The sequence below is a fragment of the Petaurus breviceps genome, unplaced genomic scaffold, assembly GCF_028583685.1.
Source record: "Petaurus breviceps papuanus isolate PSGF00001 unplaced genomic scaffold, PetGlider_PUasm1.0 189, whole genome shotgun sequence".
Taxonomy (NCBI): Eukaryota; Metazoa; Chordata; class Mammalia; order Diprotodontia; family Petauridae; genus Petaurus; species Petaurus breviceps.
The window spans coordinates 39,109,341-39,129,192 of record NW_027185809.1 but is presented as its reverse complement, the minus strand read 5'-3'; the positions used below and the strand labels follow the sequence as shown (position 1 = coordinate 39,129,192).

Here is a 19,852-nt window from a genome sequence, read left to right as displayed (position 1 = left end):
AAGAATGGTATGTGAACATAGAAAAGGGAGATCAGGCATCAGATAATTCTCAGTTTTGGGGGGGGCAGAGTCAAGATGGTAGCGTAAAAGGGGGGACTTGCTTGAGTTATCCCCCCAAACCCTTCCAAATAAACCTTACTTTTATATGAAATGGCAAAGGAGGGTTGAACTCCCCCTTACACACATACACACACACACACACCCAGAGAGAGAGAGAGAGAGAGAGAGAGAGAGAGAGAGAGAGAGAGAGAGAGAGAGAGAGAGAGAGAGAGAGAGAGAGAGAGAGAGAAGAGAGAGAAGAGAGAGAGAGAGACAAAGACAGAGAGAGATCTAGTTTTATATACAAGGATGGGAACAGGTATTAAGGGAGAGGCTCCTATAGGTACTAAGGGAAAAGGATAACACCAGGGAGGGGTTAACATAGCAAACTTCCTGATGTCAAAAAAAAAAAAAGATTAAAAGCAAAGAACCCAAATCTAAAGGGGGTGCCCTTATATTGTCCCTTAGACAACTGGGAGATGGCTGAACAAATTCTTACATTAGAATGTAATAGAATATTATTGTGCCTTTAGGAATAACAAAAGAGACAATTTCAGAGAATCCTGGGTAGTATGAATTGATGCAGTGAAGTGAGCAGAAGAAGGAGGCCAATTGATACAAGGACAACAATGCTACACACAAAAATTTGGAATTAAGAACTCTGACCAATGCAGTGACAAACCATGGTTCTGCTACTTGTTCCCAGTGATGTTGAGGAAGTCACTTATACACTCTGGACCCTAGTTCCTTTAAGTACAAAATAAGGATACTAGATCACCAGTCTGTAACCTAGCATCCAACAAACCCGAAGGGGTCCATGGATAGATTTCAGATACTAAATAAATTTTTTAAAATATATTTTGATAGCTATCTTTCAGTATAATTGTTTTCCTTCATAATCCTACCTACATTATTTTAAACATTTAAAAACATCAGTCTGTGAAGTGGTCAAAAGGGTCCAGGATACAATTAATTAAAGAACAGGCGTCGTCCAGGTCTTAAATTGTATGACCTAAGGACATTTCCGGTTGAAGTAAATTCCATTTAGCAGAGGCTACAAACATATTTCGGTTTGCATGACGGGAGTAAAAGCTGACATCCTGGTCTTGAAAGGAAAACTGGGCAGGAAGAACCCAGGACAAGAGAAAAAGAGGTATCCCTGAGACACCGGTAGGTGGAGCTGGTTACCCAAGACTGAGGTTGGCCAGTGAACACCAGAGAGAGGGTGAAGGCATGCTTCAGGGAAGTGCCACCACTCATGGGTTACAAAGGAAGGAGGCTTTTAGGAAATGTGCTTCTCGAAGTAGCAGCGAGTTCAAATAGAAGTTTTGCTTTTTTCTGCTATAACAATGACAAAGTTTCTGTTTGCCTGAACACACTGAATTGCCTTACACAGCAGTGGAGCTAAGCATTCTCCTTGCAGATGTTTGCATTAAAATGTGGTTTTCTAATTATGGGAACTATTGCCCCAGGTTTTGCTGGAAGCATTTTTTGTAGGACTGAGAATAGGGTTCCCAACATCTGAAATAACTAAGATTAAAGTAGCTCCTTGTGGTTTGCATTCAAAAGCTTTTTAGTCAGCCTGCTAATATGTAATTATTAAATTCCATCCTTGCCCCTGTATTTCTATGTAGTCTTTTATTCCGATATTTTCAACTTTATTTGCTCATTAACTCGTTCTGTAGCTAAACTAATTGATAGTGAAGCTAGGCAGTTAGAAAATAATAAATAACAATAACAATGTATATTTATATGAGACTATAGGGTTTGTGAAGACTTTATATGTTATCCCATTTGATCTTCACAGCAAACCTAAAGGATAAGTGTTCTTGTTATCCCTATTTTACAGATGAGGAAACTGAGGCTGAGAGGGCCTACAGGTGACCTAGTACAAGTCATGTATATACCCTCAGGCTCATTTTCCTCATATTTAAAATGGAGGTATGGAGTAGATTAGTTAGCTTTTCATTTCCCTTCTAACTAAATCTAAGGTCCTATGATGTTCTGACTTGACCATCCCACACAATTACTAAGTATCTGAGGAAGAATTAAAAGACACTTCTTGGTAACAATTTTTAGTCTGGTTTTCTATCCACTTCATTCCCAAGTTATATTTCTGAGTTACAGTTAGGTCAAAAAGGTGATTCAAGTATTCTAAAGAGGTTAGTGATCAGAAATGAAATACTGTACTGACAGTTCTCAGCATGCCTTGGTCATACAATCCACACCTTCCTATAGTCATAGAACATTCAGAAAGTAGAATTGTGTCAAAGTTTTCTTAAGATTGGAGGAAGCTTGTACTCATTCCCATTCCCAGTACCATTGAAGCTGGTAACACTGATATGAAGGCCCATACTCTCATCACACTCTTTGCAAAGAAAAATAACCAAATATTTGAAAGGTAGACAATAATTTCCATAGGAACAGAACCATATATTGAGAGAAATTATAGATATTTGATAGCTGTAGAATAAATTAAGATAAAAAGTTGAGGAACACTTCTGTAAGGCTTTCAGATGTTTGTGACCTATGCAACCTAGAAAAAAATCACTTTACCTCTCTTGGCCTCAGTTTCCTCACATATACAATGAAGGAGTTAGATTATATGGCCTTTGAGTTCTCCAGATCTAAAACTATGTTCTCATGCAAGTAAACTTATTTTACTGTGCACACATCTCTAGAATCGATCTTTAACTGAGTCAAATTTCTCAGTTCCATTATCATCATTGTTATTTTTGAATTTAAAAGGTACAATCTAGAATTGCAGTATACCCCCTTCCTCCACCATCCCCAAACAAGAGAAAAATCATCTGAATTTCTCTATTATGGTGCAACATCTTCATCTGTGTTTAAAAAAAAAATAGTCCTTTCTTAAAGCATCCTGCCTAAGAGCCGTCCTTTTCTAATCCCCAGAAAATCCCCTACAGTGATCTCTTTGTTCTTTGGCATGCTCTTTTTCCCCAAGGGAAACCTTCTTTTCTCCCCTTTTTTTCCAAGAAAAACATCAGTTTGAGAGCAAATGCCGTGATTCCTCAGGTTTAAAAAAAAAGTATACTAATGGAAATTTCCCCAAATCACACTCGGTAACTGAGCAAAGAAACAGAAAATCACCCCCTGCTTAATTTGCAATTAGAACCACCACCTGCTTTGACAATTGTAAAGCTCTATACAAATGTAAGTGCAAGGTATTCGTATTATTATAGTTTCCTATCTTGTGACAGATAATCTCAGGTCAGGGAGGCAGCAAGTAACAGTTAACTACAGGGATCACACCTCCCTAGGCTTTCCACACTTGAATCTGATTCAATTGCCAAAAAAAACCTCCCTTTTTTTTTTTCTTTCTAGAGGGGGTTGGGGGGGTAGGTTAAAGAGGGATTAGGGGTGTAGGAAACAGCACCACAGAACCCTATACCCCAGCCAAACTGGAAGACCTGTCATCTCTTGAATAAAATCTGTGTTTTTCTAAGTCTATATCTTTGATGTCTCATTTCCTAAGACTAAGATGTCTTTCTCCCACTCCATCTTTTTTTTTTTCTGAGAACTAAAATCAAATCACCATTTCCTGTAGAAAGCAGTCTATTGTTCAACTCTCAGTACATTTGTAACATCCCAGCCCCTAATCCATTCTCCCAGGCCACTGATTTGTATTTACCATTTTAATGTGAGGTCCAGGAAGTTAGCGATAATTTTCTAATTGTATCCCCTTTTTATCATTGTTGTTCTTCAGTCGCTTCAGTCATGTCCAACTCTTCTTGACCCCATTTGGGGTTTTCTTGGCAAAGATACTGGAGTGGTTTGACTTTTCCTTTTCCAGCTCATTTTACAGATGAGGAAAGTGAGGCAAACATGGTTAAGAGACTTGCCCAGGGTCATACAGCTAGTAAGTGTCTGAGGCCAGACTTGAACTCAGGAAGATGAGTTTTCCTGACTTCAGGCCTAGCACTCTATCCACTGTGCCACCTCACTGCCCATTCGTATCCTCTAGTAAGAGCTTTCCATTCTTTCATTCAATCAATCATTCTGTCTATTGAAATTCTATTGATCTTTTAAAATCTCAACTCAGACACAAAGCTTACCTAATACTCCTACTCAAAACGGATCTTTTTGCTCTGATCTCACAGCACCTCATTTGTACCCTTCTTAAGCACTTAATATGTTTTATTTAATATTTTAATTGAATACTACACATATTTATTTTCCTAGTACATTGTAAGCTCTCTGAAAATAGGAACAGAGTCTTACCTCTCTTTTGCCCCCAGCCCACGAATTTAGCAAAATGCTCAGCAGAAGTAAGAAAATACTTTTAATGAATTCAAAAGCTTAGAAATCTGCTGAAGAGAAAGAAAAAAAAGCCAAATGGAGATGAAATGGGAAACAAACCAACAGTCTCTGGAAAATAGATCTACCATATTCTCCCTTTCATTTACCAGAGATACCAGCAACAATGGTTTTCATTTCTCCCTGTTTCCTTAGCTACAAGCCTGTTGCTGGTTTGGTGTGTGACAATGTTTATGAGATTTCCTTACCTTGGAAGCAGCTAAATAAATGGCAGTGGACCCAGTTCTTCATCTGGAGTTCAAATACACCATCAAACACTTAATAGCTATGTTAAGTGCCCTGGGGAAGGCACTTAACCTCAAATGAGAAAATGAATGTAAAGCCCCTTAGCACAGTGCCTGGCACATAGTAAGTGCTATATAAATATTAGCTATTGTTATTCAGAATATTCAAAAAGACCTGTGTTCAAATCTGGCCTCAGACACTCACTAGCTGTGTGACCTTGGGCAAGTCACTTCAACCTGTTTGCCTCAGCTTCCTCATCTGCAAAATGAACTGGAGAAGGAAATTGCAAACCACTCCAGTATCTTTGCCAAAAACAAAACAAACAAAAAAAGCCTAAAATGGGGTCATGAAGAGTTGGACAAACTTAAACATTGCTAAATAACAACATCAATTGTTGGATCACTTGCCAGGATTGTTTCCCCTGTCCCTGGCCTTCTCCCCCGTGATTTTGTGTGTGTGTGTGTACACACGTATATAGATTTGCTCTGTGTTCTTAACCTAGGTTCTTCTGACTTTCTTCTCCCTGTTTTAATCTTTAACTGTATTCCTTCTGGGCAAAATGCACCTAAAACATACATTTAAGTTAAATCTACATTTGCATTTTTAACATTTTCTCCTTCACTTTCTTAAATCTAAGCAATCAACAAAACAATTCAAGCCCTGATTTATGTCTTTTGTTTGTGTAAATGGGCATCCAAGAGCCATTGTAAGTCATTGCCAATACTCCACTGCCCTTTTCAGGCCTGAAAACTCATTAATTGCCCTTATAAAAAGTGAAAACACTGGGCCGGAATCAGGAGGACCTGAGTTCAAATGTAGCCTCAGACACATAACACACACAAAAAACTAGCCATGTGACCTTGGGCAAGTCACTTAACCCCAATTGCCCTACCTTCTCCCCTCCAAAAAAAGAGTAAAAACACTTTGGGCTCTTCAAGGATAGATGTAAGCACAATGTATTTTATATATGTGTACACATATTTTTTTTTTTAAGTAAACACTGGAAGAAAATGCTCCAGCCCTTCTAAATTCCCACCTGAGGTTTCCCCCTCAGTTTCTTTGATTACAATTCAACTTGCAATACTCAGAATCAATCACTGCAACCTATTAATCTTATCTATCCTTCTTTTAATTTAGGTCAGCTTCTTTCCCATCATTCCTTAAATTGAACAATAACTAATCTTGAAACACTATCCATAAATTGAAAAAAAATGATTGACGAGGGAAGATTAATGTAACTGGAAGTAAACAGGGACAGACAACTCAAGGAATAATTTGGAAGTAAAGGTAACAGCTATCAAGATTCTATTGTTAGTGACTACTGCTGCATAGAAGGAAGGAAGCCAATCTTTTCTGAGCCTCTTAACGACCCTGATAGGTAGATGCTATTTTTATTCCCATTTTACAGATGGAAGTGACTTGTCCAGAGTCATTCATTGCCAGAAGTCAGAAATGAATTCAGGCCTTCCTGACTCCCAGACTAGCACTTTCTCTTCTATGTAGCACCTTGCAGCCTGATCACTCAGGTAGGTTTTGGAGTAAAGATCTGGGATTTCACTTATAAAGTGAATCCCTGGTAAGGTATTTCCTCTCTACCCATGCAGGTCACCACTCTGTTAAAGCTTGTAATTTTTGAGACTTGTGCAGGAATACAGAGGAAGGACTTGAAACCAAAACTTTCTGGTTCTGAGACCATCTCTTTACCAGACGTCTGCAATATACTTTCAAGCACATCTATCAAAACACTTCTTTCTTTAAGATGACTTCATGTAATGGAATGTTCTCTTAATAGGATCACTTAAAATGGAACATCTTGAGGGAGGAGGCAGAAACTGTAGGGAACACCATCTCATTGATCCCATTTAGGGTTTAACAATTTAGAACTTTGTGGAATGTTTGCATTTTTGCTGGTGCTCAATGGGTCAGGAATATGGAAAACAGAGTACATGGCCTTCCTCACCTTGTTGGAACACAATCAGCAGGACATAAATTATTATGGGTCGCAGACTCAATCAGACCCTGATCTTCAAGAAATAATAGCAGTATTGTTGAATACGTTTGATGTTCAAACCAAAGTATCAGGTAGGAAGCTACCAAGAGTCCTCTGTCAGAAGCAAAAGGCTTCACAGAAGTGTAAAAAGGTCACAAAAAAAGGTGGAAGAGGAATTAAAGGGATTCTAAAATAAACATAACTGAAATATCCAGTCTTTTACTGTTTAGATTGGAAGAGGATATAGCATAAGGACTCACTTTTAACACACAAAGTTTCAAGAAAATCAAGGATTTTCTACAAGCTGATTGACAGCAAATAAGAAGCAATCGTCCTTAAAATGGTCTAATTTATAAGGGAAAAACTAAATACTGCACATAGGTGGAAAAGTTATAGTGAAACCAACATTTATTAAGCACCTAATGTGTGCTAGGCACTATGCTAAGCTCTTTACAAATATTATCTTTGATAATAATAATGATAGTGGTGGTAACATTTTTTTTTTTGGTTATTTGTGGAGGGGGGAAGGCAGGGCAATTGGTGTTAAGTGACTTGCCCAAGGTCACACAGTAAGTGTGTCAAGTGTCTGAGGATAGATTAGAACTCAGGTCCTGCTGACCCCAGGACCCATGCTCTATTCACTGCATTATCCAGCTGTCCCCAGCTAGCATATTTATAGTACCTACTATGTACCAGACACTATGCTAAGCTCTTTTCAAATATTATCTCATTTGATCCTCACAAAGACCCTGGGAGGTAGGTGCTATTATTATCCTCATGAGTTAAGGTAACCAAGGTTAAGTGAACAGCTAGTGTGTGTCTGAAGTCAGATTTGAACTCATATCTTCCAGAATTCAGGCTGGCACTCTATCTACTGTACCATCTGACTGCCTAGTGGATGAGGAGTTAAGTGGTAAAGAAACAAAATAAATTTAAAAGTTATCACTAAAAGAATTGGTTGAAGCAGTTAATGTTCAGGAAATGGGCAAAAGCAAGAAGAGATCCATAAGTGGGTGGGGTTAAAAAGCAGGGCATAAGAATCCTAAGGGGCAGATAGCTAGGCCCTTCCTATCTATCTGCCTCTTTTTTTTTTCTTTCTTCAGCATCAAATTGTCAGAGAAAAGCTTGGTAAGCAGACCTTTTAATACTATCCTATCTTCATCTGTATCCTTTTTCAAAAATCTAATCCAATTCTATACACATTATTAAAGGCCTATTATGAGACAAGCATTTTGATAGGTACTATAAATATAAATACAAAAAAACAAACAAGCCTTACTCCCAGAAAGCATACATCTTTGGGTAGAAAAGAACATATACATAGGTAAGTAAATTCAAACTATAAGGTTTTCCAAATGTGAGCTTTTGTGCCTGAAAATTGTACTGTCTTTTGAGACATCTTGTAAATACAAAGTAAATATAATTTAGAGAAGGGGGAAGCACTAACAATTTGTGTCTGGGGTGGCCTTGGTTGGGTAGGTCCCATAAAGAGGGTGGGACTTGATCTGAATTTTTAGCCCCTGTTAGTCCTCTGTTCAGTGAGGGTGATATCTTTGCAAAGAAAAACAATGACCAAAGGAAAAAAAAAAAAAGTAAAAGGCTCTAAGGCAAATAAACTATCATCCCATTCCTTAGGCAAAAAGAATTTAAAAGATAACACCACTCACAGGATGTAGTTATTTTGACATTGAGTGCCTTCTTATAATGTTGTTAGTCACGTTTATTCCCAAGGATGGTGATAGAAAATTAGTATAGGACAGAGCAATCAACCAATGTAAACCATTATGCTAGAAACATATTTGAAGAAATTTCCTTCTCTCTCAACTTTAAAGAGTAGAATCTAGAGGCCAAATCCTTCAGGTTGGTTAGATCCCATTTCTACATAACTCTGTAGTCTTGACTGTATTATTATTTTCCCTTATCTAGTTTCTATCTGTTTTTGCTGATGTTTTAAGGCCTATGATTTTATCAGTCTGATAGTCCTGGTGTAGAAATTTTGATGAACTGAAACAATTTACCTCGGCACCCCTCATCTTAGAGAATTATCTTTGGTAAAGCTTATTCAGTCATTTCAGTCATGTCCAATTCTTCATGACCTCATTTGGGGTTTTCTTGGCAAAGATACTGTAATGGTTTGTTATCTCCTTCTCCAACTCATTTTATAGATGAGAAAATTGAGGCCAACAGAGTTAAGTGACTTGCCCAGGAACATACAGCTAGCATGCATCTGAGGCCAGAATTGAATTCATGCAGATGAGTCTTCCTGAATTCAGGTCTGGTACTCTATCCACTATGCCACCTGGTTACCCAAAGAGAGTTACCTTGATTGCTAAATGGTTAAGTGGAAGCCTATGGTCACTCTGTCAATATGTCAGAGGTAGAACCTGAATCCAAGTCTTATTGACTACAAGGTCAGTACTTCATCTACTAATGTCTTTCCACTGTCTTTTCTTCTCTTTGTAGATGGTAAACAACTGACTCAGAATAATAAATGCACTGCTTCTTGAGTTAGAGAACCTATACTCGGTTCCTATTTCTATCACTTAATACTAGTGTGACCTTGGGTAATTAATAAAATTAGTAAATTATTCATTTTGAATAATTAATAAAATAAAACTAAGTATAATACTTATGCTTTACAAAGTACTTTACATATGTTAGCTCATTTTATCCTCAGGACTTCACTGTGAGGCTGATACGATTATTACCCTTATTTTTTAGTTCAAAAAACCATAAAAATAAACATTTATATACTGCTTATCAGGCAATGTGCTATGTACTTTACAATTATTATCTTATTTGATCCTCAAAGCAACCCTGAGAGGTAGGTGCTATTATTATCCCCATTTGACAGATGAGGAAACTGAGGCAAACAGGGTAAGTGACTTGCCTAAGATAGTCACACAGTTAGTGTCTAGTCACATTTGAATTCAGGTCTTCCTAAATCTGGGACTCGCTTGCTAACCACTGCGCCATCTAGCGGCCAATAAGTGTAACTGCAAAAGGTTAAGTGTCCCATGTCTGAATCATGGCTAGGAAGTGTGAGGCAGGATTCAAACTCAGGCCTTTATGAATCCTTAGTTCAGTGCTCCATCTGCTCCACCATCCAGTTGTTTTCCAAGTAACTTGACCTCTCTTACCTCGAGTTTTGTCATTTTCAAATTGAGGGAGTTGAATACAATGTCTTCCCAGGTACCTGATCCTTTGCATTATATGATAACTGCTATTTACCAGAGACCTTCTGGCAGAAAGTAGAACGTGTTTGATACAGATATTTATCTTCAAGGTAAAAATGACCTAAACTATTAACAAAGTTAATAACTACACCCATAGACCACGAAAATATACCCCTAAAATTTCTCCTGAATTCCTCGTGCACCAGTGTATTTGCAGAATATATTTTCATCCAATCTGCCTTCAAAAGATTCAGAAACAATTTCTCTCACTCTCCTATTTCTTTCTTATCTCCCACCATGAACCCAATAATGACTTCAATAGAAGTGAGGAAGAGTGTTTTTTTCTTCTGTTTGCACCTAATGTTTCAGTACTACTGTAGAAATGGGTACTCCATAGATGCTTAAATGCACTGAAATAGAATTGCTTCTGAAAGAAAGCATTATCAAGCATATGAGAGAGAGAGAGTCAATATGGAAAGTGCATTTTCATTTTTTTCATAGATATCATTATAGTGAATGCATTACTCCATGCCCTTATCACGCTATCAGAATATATAGCACTCATAGTTTCTACAAGTTAGAATCGGCATCATTTTTTCCTGTTTCTGAAATAAAATATTTTGAAGATATGCTTAATTCACCTTATAGACTCCATTATAAATGGAGAGTAGAAAAAGGGGGAGGAATGGGGGAAAGGGCATGATTTATCTTTTAATATTTAAAGGACTGATATGTAGAATTTGTTCCAATTTGCCCCAAAAGATAGAACAAGGAATAATGGATAAAAGTGGTAAATAGGTAAATTCAGTCTTGATGTGAGGGGAAAAAATGTCCTAATAATTAGAATTGTATGAAAATGGAATTGTCTACTTAGGAGTGAAGATTTTCACTAAAGGTGATCAACTGATCAATTAACAACTACTTATTGAATACCTGCACATTACATACTAGGTACTAAGGACGCAAAGCAAAAAGAAAAAGACATTGATCTCAACAAACATATTCTATTGAAGGAGACAGCATGTATGAATATAAGGCCATGCAAAAATATAGTGTTAGAAAAACAAGATGATTTTGAGGGAAAGATACTAGCCAAGGGAAGAGGAGAGGCATAGGAAAAGCCTCACGTCAAAAGGGACACTTGACCTGAATTTTTAAAACAAGAAAGAGACAGAGATGAGAATGAAGTGCATCCTAGGCACCAAGGTGCAACTGTAAAACGTCAGGATGATGAAAATTGGAGCATCATTTGGAAGGAATAACACACAGGCTACCTTGGGTGGATTATTATGCGTATGAAAGGAAGTAATATATAATAAATCTGGAAAGAGAGGCTAGAGTCAGAGTATAAAGAGTTTTAAATATCTAACAGAAGAGTTTGTATTTGACCCTAGAGGTAATAGTAAATGAGTAAAATTGAGAAATGGAGATCTTCAAGCAAAGCCTAGATGATTCCTTTTCCAGTGTAACATAGAAAGGAGTCTTGTTCAGAGACAGATTAGACAAGATTGCCTCAGCGGTTCTTTGCGACTCTTTTATTCTCTACAAAAATCTATTTCTACCATCAACACAAGGAATCTAAGATGCTTAAGGTCTTTTCATATTCTTGTTATGACAGGTGTTCTTTACCTTTTTTTTTATATTATTTTTATATATATATATATATATATATATATATATATATATATATATATATCTGACAATCTGGTGAAGACTATAGACCCAGACCTCTTCTCAGAATAACATTTTAAATAATTGAAGGAAGTGCTAATCCTTCTGAAATCTATGATTTCATAAGAGACCCTTCTCTTGACCTAGGACAAACCCCTTATAGAGTTGTCCTAGGTTAAGAGAAGGGTATCTTATCACTATATCTATAGATATAAAAAGCAGTGGGGGTATTACTGTTTGTCTTCATACTCAGTGTATGGATTAAAGCTATAGTCTGTGCAGCAATATGCTCTAGGACATGCCAACATTCCCAGTATAGCAGAGGTGGTAACTTATCTGACATCTCTTAATCTCTCTTAGGGGCTCCAGCCTCTGGACCAGGCCTTCACTGTGGTGAAATTTGATTCACTCATTCCTAGAACAGTAACAGCAGACAGTTTACTGTTGAATTAGCAAATCCTATTTTTGCCGAGCTATAAATAATGCATCATTTTTCCTAATTAATAAATTAGAGGGCGTAAAGATCAACTGTTGTTCATGCTGCATAAAAGGACCATTTTTCAAAGCTATTAAGGTTTACACATGGTGGGAATAGTAAACACGAGTAGATGGAAGTTACAGAGAAAAGATATAATGTCCCCTATAAGGCCCAGATGTTTCTTCTCTGGATGCTATCCAGGTTTGGTTAAGAGTTGAGACACATACATTATCATCATTTCATGGCCTGTCTGGGGAATTTAAACTTATCTCTTGTTGTTAAGTCTAAATGTAAAATATGAGTTGTGAGCACTAATTCTGTTATTAGTATTTTGCAGAGCACTAAACATACAAACAATATCCATTATCCCAGATTCAAGTGATTTCATGAAAAACATCATAGCTTCTCTATCATCAGTTTCTTCTTCCATTCCTTCTTCAAACATGTACAGGTTTCCCTTGTCTTGGGGAGGGGGAGAAGGTTAGAAATCATTTCACTCTGCTGTTCCCTCTATCTCTGACCCAATTATTTCTTTCCTTTCACTGACTTACTTCTCATATGAGTTATCTGTGCCACAGCCTTTCCCCCTAACTCCATTTACTATGGCTCCTGCCTCTTCCAATGTACAGGAAATTCACTCTCAAATATCACCAGCGACTTCCTAAACATTAAATCCAATGGCCTTTGCTCTTCATTCCTCATCTTTACCTTGACTAGAGGATCAAATTAGTTTCAAAAACTGGTAAAGCTGTATAAAAATGTAAAATATCATTATTGATCCCTCTGTCATTTTTGACACTGTTTACTATTCCTTCAACACTGAAATTCATTCTTCCCTTGGTTTATACCATCTGGTCCTCTTGCTTCCTCTCTACCATTTCCTTATCTCCCTCTATGATTTTTTTTTCCTCTTTCCGTCCTCTATCCCTAAAATGTAGGCATTCTTTAGAGGTCAGTCTTTGACCCTCTACTCTGCTCTCCTGACATTCTCACCGTCAGAAATATCATCCACCTCACAGTATGAGATAGTGAAAAGAATACTGACTTTGAAGTTAATTTGAACTCTGCTGCTGACCAGGCATGCAACTTTGGACAGGTTACTCCATGTCTGTTTCTCAGCTTCCTCATTCGTAAAATAATGTTATCTCTAAAGCTCCTTCCAGTCTAAGTACTATTATTTCAACTGTCACCTCAATGAAGATGACTCCTGAACCAAAATCTCTGACTTTGATCTCTCCCGCTGTTGTAAATTCTCTTCATAGCAAGAAATTATCTTTCCTTCGGTGTTTATATTGTACTCCATATATTTCTTATGTAGTTTAATTCAATTCTTGTGTAGTTATTGACTATCTGTATATATGACATCTGTCCCCTGCTATACTACAAGCTATTTGAGGGTGGGGAATGTTTCAAAATTATCTTTTCATCTCTCCCAGTGACTAATGGAGTGTGGTGTACACAGTTAATGCTAAATAAATGGTTGCTGAAATCTGGACCTATGCTTGAAGGGCTATAAAAAAGTGCATACCCTTTGACCCAGCAATATCACTTCTAGGGCTGTATCCCAAAGAGATCGTAGAAGTGGGAAAAGGATTCGTATTTACAAAGATATTTATGGCAGTTCTTTTTGTGGTAGCAAAGAACTGGAAATCAGGGGGATGTCCATCAATTGGGGAATGGCTAAACAAGTTGTGGTATATGAATGTAATGGAATAATATTGTGCTATAAGAAATGAGGAGGAGACGGACTTCATGATAACCTGGAGAGACATATATAAACTGATATTGAGTGAGGAGAGCAGAACCAGGAGAACTTTGTACACAATTACAGACATGTCATATCTGTGATGCCTAACTTTGATAGACTGGACTCCTCCCAGTAATACAAGGTTATAAGACAACTCCAAAGGACTCAATGATGGAAAGGGATGTCCACATGCAGAGAAAGAACTATAGAATCTGAATGCAGATTGAAGCAAACTACTTTCTTTCTCTTTTGTGTTTTGTTTTGTCCCTTTTTCCTCATTGTTCATTTCATTGGTTATAATCCTTCTTTACAACTTGACTAATGTTTAATGTGAAGGTATTTGTAGAACCTATATTTGATCGCATTCTGCCATGGTGTGGGGGAGGGGGCAAGAAAAGAAGGGGGAGAAAATTTAAAACTTAAGGGATTGTGGAACTGAATGTTGTAAACTAAAAGCAAACAAAAATTTTTTTTAAAGAAAAAATAAATGGTCGATGAATGAATAGATGAAAGTGAATCAATCAATGAATGAATCAAAAAATGAATGATGTGAAAAACCAGAAAGACCCACCAGACAAGTGATCTGGTCCTGGAAGTAGCTAATAGCTTCAAGGATAGGCAGAGGTAGACTCACGCGCTCATGTTTAAGACAGTAACCTAAGGTACTACAGCTCTATTGGCTACAAGGTAAGGACTTGATGGAAAAGTGAGAGGGGATCCAAATATATTATTATAGCCCTTACCTCCCTTTCCAACTTTATTTACTGTTATTTCCTTATTCAGTCTCTCTCTTCCCTCCCTCCCATATACATTCTAGTCAGATTCCTCTGCTCATTTCTCACTTAAGCACATTTTTACTCATGAACTTTGGGCTCTGTCAATCTGGAATCTGCTTCCCTTCTTCTTCCCAACTATCCAAATCCTAGCCATCATTCAAGATCCACCCTAAATTTCACCTCCTTTGGGAAGCTATCCCCAAGTACTCCCTCCTTCAAATGTCTAGAGCCCTTGCCATTTATCTATCTCTCATTTGCCCCCCCCCATTTTTCTCTTATTTCATGATTGGTACTATCTGTTGCTTATTCAGGGTCAGTGGCTTACCTTTCTCTTAAGGGCCAATTCCTATGCAGTCTCAATTATTTTTTTTTAGAGGGGGGAAGGCTGGACAATTGGGGTTGTGACTCTTGTAACTAAGTAACTCTTGGTGTGGAAATTCCCTCCACAGATGTAGGTCAGTTTCTCCTCTATCTTAGAGATTTGCCTGAGGGCACACTAAGGAGCTAAATGACTTGTCTAGTCACTTACGTTTTAGCAAGTATTATCAGAGGCAAAGTGATGGGCCTTTTATCTACTATGTCATCCTGCATCTAAATGATTCCAAATGTCTATGTATGTAAAATAGCTAAATTCTCTATGGTAAACTACTCTGCCCTCAACAGCCTGAGTTGGAATGCATATTGGGAAAAGAAATTATATTGTATGGTATTGTATTGCATTGTAGCATATGATATGATATGATATCATATATTATGGTATATTACATCATATAATAATTACATTATAAGCAGTTAGGTTATAGGATTTAGGGTGAATGGGCAAAAAAAAGAGCATCAAGTCTATAGGTTAAGTCAAGACAGTTATTAAGCATATATTCTGTGTACCAGCCAGAGTGGTAAGCAGTAGGCACAATAGCAAGGAGGGGGGAAAATACCCCTGGCTTTCAAGAATTCACTCATGGAGGAGACAACAGAAAAAACAACTACATCCAAACAAATGTACAGGAAGGCCCTACCATTAAGGTAGGATTTTAGCTAAGAAAGTCAGGAAAGTTAGGAGGTAGAGACAAGGAAGGAGACAATTACAAGTATAGGGGATGGCCAGTGAAAATTCAACGAATAGGGAGATGGCGTATCATTCGAGGAAGATCAAGGACATCAGCATCACTAGATTTTAGAGAAGGTGGAGGAGAGATGGGAAGGGGCCAGACTCTGAAGGCTTTACAAAGTCAGAGGATTTTATATTTGATCCTAAAGGATAAACGGAACCATTAGATTTATTAAATAGGGAGGTGACAGGTAAAGTTTCCCAATTGCAAAACTCAGTGTTAAAGCACTTAAGGGGCAGCCAGGGCCTAGAGTCAGGAAGACCTGAGTTCAAATCCATACACTTAGTAGCTATGTGACCCTATGCAAATCACTTAACCCTGTTTACCTCAGTTTTCTCATCTGTAAAATGAGCTGGAGGAAAAGGCAAACCACTCCAGTATCATTGCTGAGAAAATCCCAAATGGAGATGAGTTGACACCAAATGAATAATAATAATTTTTAAAACTACCTAGGATACTGCCTTGCCCATCGTATGTCCATAATGAATATTGTATTTGGTTTCCCCACTCTACCCTACACCCCCAGCTCCCAATTGCACTCTGCCCTGCTGATTAGAGTTGAATAGTAACAATTATAAGTAGCAGCTTAGAATCTTGAATTATATAGAACTCCCTAAGATTAACCCATTGAAAAACTTCCCCTGAAACATTTGCATGTAGATGCAAATGATAGGTGTCAGTCATCTCCCTCTGACAACTGGCAATCTGCTGGTGCTCTCAAAACCACAAAGAATCTTATAGGAGAAAAAGGCTGGCAGGGAAAACAGAAGGTTGTTGGTTTTTTTTTTTTTTAATACCAACCCACTTATCTCTTCAAATCTCACCACAGACTATAAACACCTCAATATTAAAAAAAAAAACCAAGTGTACAGTAGAGAAAGCAAACTTTGAGCAAGGAAGTGAACAATAAGAGTCTCTTTTCTGTCTCCTTTGGAACCAAGGGAGTATAATTTTACTAGAAGGTTTCCATAAGCTCTTTTTTTTCCCCTTGATATTCTGTTGCTCTCACTGTGAAATTAAAAATGATAATAAGAATACAATTTTACATTTTTTTCTGCCACTCTTTGCTATAGAATTCCAAAATAAGTACTTTGTGTCTTATTTATGAATCTGTCCTGGGTAAAGTGCAGCTAAGACAGACATAATATATTTTGACATGGAGAGAAACAGAGTGATGCAGTAGAAAATACACTGGATTTCAAATCACAGGATATGGCTTGAAACATTGGCTCTCCCACTTAATCCCTGTGTGGTCGCAGACAATGTCATTTAACCTCTCTGAGGGGAGTTTCCTCATTTTTGTAATAAAGGGATTTATTACAAACCATTAAGTTCCCTTCTACTTGTTAATCTATGATTCTAAGAATACCATTGTATCCTTTCCTCTTCTAATGCTCCTTTCCCTACATCCCTTTCCCAACCAGTTTTCCTTTGCTATTATTTAAAATGGTGTAAGAAGTACAAATTAGTAAAAAGAATAAGAGTACACTGGGAATCGCCTCTTATCTGAAAAGGCTTCTACTACTATTAGTATATAAGCCCCTTGCAGGCAGGCAGAGATTTTCTCCCTTTTTTTTTTTTACAAACATCACCAGCATTTAGCAAGGTGGCATATACAAAGCAGACACTTAATAAATAATACTTCTTTTGTTGAGTGATTAATTTATGGAATAAATGTGGAAATGCTTCCTTGCCAATAGTCACTTGTGTAAGCTTCGCTGCTGGACTAGATTTCTCTGTCTATAGGGAACTTTGCCTATCATATTTTTACCCCAGATATTTTAGAGTTGGGTAGAGTTCTTTAATTGTTCTTAAGGTGTTTGCAGATACACCAAAAGAGTTTCTTCCCAGAAATATGAGCATTTTTTGGATTTTGTTTTGGTTGTAGCATTTTGTAAATCAATTGACTAATCAATAATCAATCCATAAATCAGCATTTATTACTATGTACCAGGCATTGTGTTAATCATTAGGGTTGTTACAAAGAAAGTAAAAACAGCTCCCTGACTTTAAGAAGCCCACATTTTAAAAGGTGAAGATAATCTGCAACACACATACATGTATATACACACATACAACCTTGTATATATGCATGTGTGCATGTGTGTGCATGCATGCATGCGTTACAGGACATATGCAGCAAAAAAAAAATGAGAGGTATTCTTAGAGGAAGTGACTATCGAATTTTTTTATTCTGTTTTGTTTTGTTTTTGTTGGAAGATCAACTATTTAATGCCTACCATATGTCAGGCAGTGTACTAGTATACAAAGACAAAATTGAAATGGTCCCTGCCCTCAAGAAACTTCTATTCTATTAATGGAGATTACATTTTATAATTGGGAGAGACTAAATGGACATGAAAGAGTTTTTCCTCAGAGTATGTCAAAATATTATTTATATCTCATTCTGTAGCCCAGATAAGGATTAAATTCTCCTTCCTCTCCATTCATATATGCCCAGAGTACTTTGAGAAGATAAAATAGTCTAGGAGCTGACAAAGAAAACTGGTCTGAACTTGGAAAAACCACTCACTGTGAGAATGCAGAGTTCATCAAATGGAGAAGCTCATCAAACTAATAGTAAATTCTCAAAGTCACTACATTCTCAAAGGAATGAATATTGGATTTGTCTTAGATGTTTGAAGGCTTTGAGGCAAAGAAAAGGCAGAAAATACAATAATAAAATACCACCTCCGTGCAAACAAACTCTATGGACTCCTTGGATGTCTCATATGATGAACTGAAAAAAAAATAAAATAAAAGCTTTTCAAATTTAGATCAGAGTTTCTGGTTCTTTCCTAGATATAAATGATCAGAAGGATTCTGTGGAGGACATCACATTCAAGGAGCAGACAGTTTCTTTGATTTTTCAACTTACAGGGATGACAGTAGAAGAGAAAAGATTCACATCTGTGCCTCCCTTGGTGACCCATACCCCAGAGCAAAGGTTGGCAGTCTACGGTGACGATGGCATACAATGTCTCTAAGGACCTGAATAGATGGCTCCCTACTATTTTTTTTATCTTGATCGCTTTTTTAGCTTCTTATATTTTTCTTCAGATATGTTCTTCCTCCATTTTTTCCTTTTCTCAATGTTTAATGCTGTTGGTGACATCCAGTGATAGACAAAGCCATTCCTTAACCTGTCTGATGCCACTTGCTAGGAAGGACAAACCTGAAGACAACACTTTGAATGTTTACCACAATTGAAGGTTTGATTTTCTCTCTATCCTGGAAAAAAAAATGTTTCTTTAACAGGAAAATGTCAGATGAATGTGATCAAGTGCCAACATATATTGATGTTCTGTTCAGAGTAAAATTATATTTTAAAAACCATTAAATCAAGAAGTTGAAAAAATAGATGGACTAAAAATAATTTTGAATCCCTAATAAGTCTGTCTCAGCCTGATGCTTATCAGATGTTGAACCACAGAAGATTTTGTAGTACTTGTGAATGGCTTCATTCCAAACAAGATTATGAAATTTTTTTCAACTTTTTGGAAATATACATTCAATATTGGAAATCATTAGCCCCAAACCTGATCCATTAGAAATTCCATTTTCTTCTATTTCCGTAGGCCATGTTGCCAATTTATAATTGAATAACTCCTAAAATAAAGAAGATCTGGGGGTTACCATTACAATATATACACTAAAAGTCACAGAAAAAATAAGGCGTAGCACCTCTTGTGGTAAATGTATGAAGATTTACTACCTTAGTTCAGAACTGAGACTTGGAGTACACCTCTACAAGACGTTGAAAATGAAGAAATTTCTGGTGTTACAAGAGAAAGAACAGGGCATAGGAATCAAGAGATTTGGGTTCTAGTCTTGGCTCTGCCAAAAAAAAAAATAGCCATGTGATCCCTGAGAAATGTTTTCACCTATCTTATCTTGACTTCCCTCATCTATAATAGGAGATAAAGAGATGAGATGAGTGCTGAATTGCTTTCTGACACTAAAATGTTAAGTTTCGGAATTCTCCTCATTGTTACACAATGTGTGGGAAACATGAACAGTTTCCACTGGATGCATTGGAAATCAGAGGATTTTCCACCTTGGAAAACTCCAACATTTTCAAATCTTAAAGTGTTATATAAAACATTAGCTATTGTAATTATCCCTGTTCTCCAGAGGAGGTAACCGAGACTTAGTGAGATTAAATGAATTGGCCAAGGTCAACAGAATTCAAATAACAGTCACCTAACTCCACATTCAATACTTAAAGCTGTATCCCACCCAAACATCTCTAGGCATTCACTTCCATCTAAACCAGAGAGATAGAGCAGTTAAGAAATAGGTA

At 37.1% G+C, this 19,852-nt stretch overlaps 1 protein-coding gene across 3 annotated transcripts in view; it reads right to left on the bottom strand.

The window, feature by feature from the left end:
* The window catches only part of NRXN3 (neurexin 3), a 2,132,730-nt gene that overhangs the window by 287,074 nt on the left and 1,825,804 nt on the right, over positions 1 to 19,852 (bottom strand). The window lies entirely within an intron of this gene.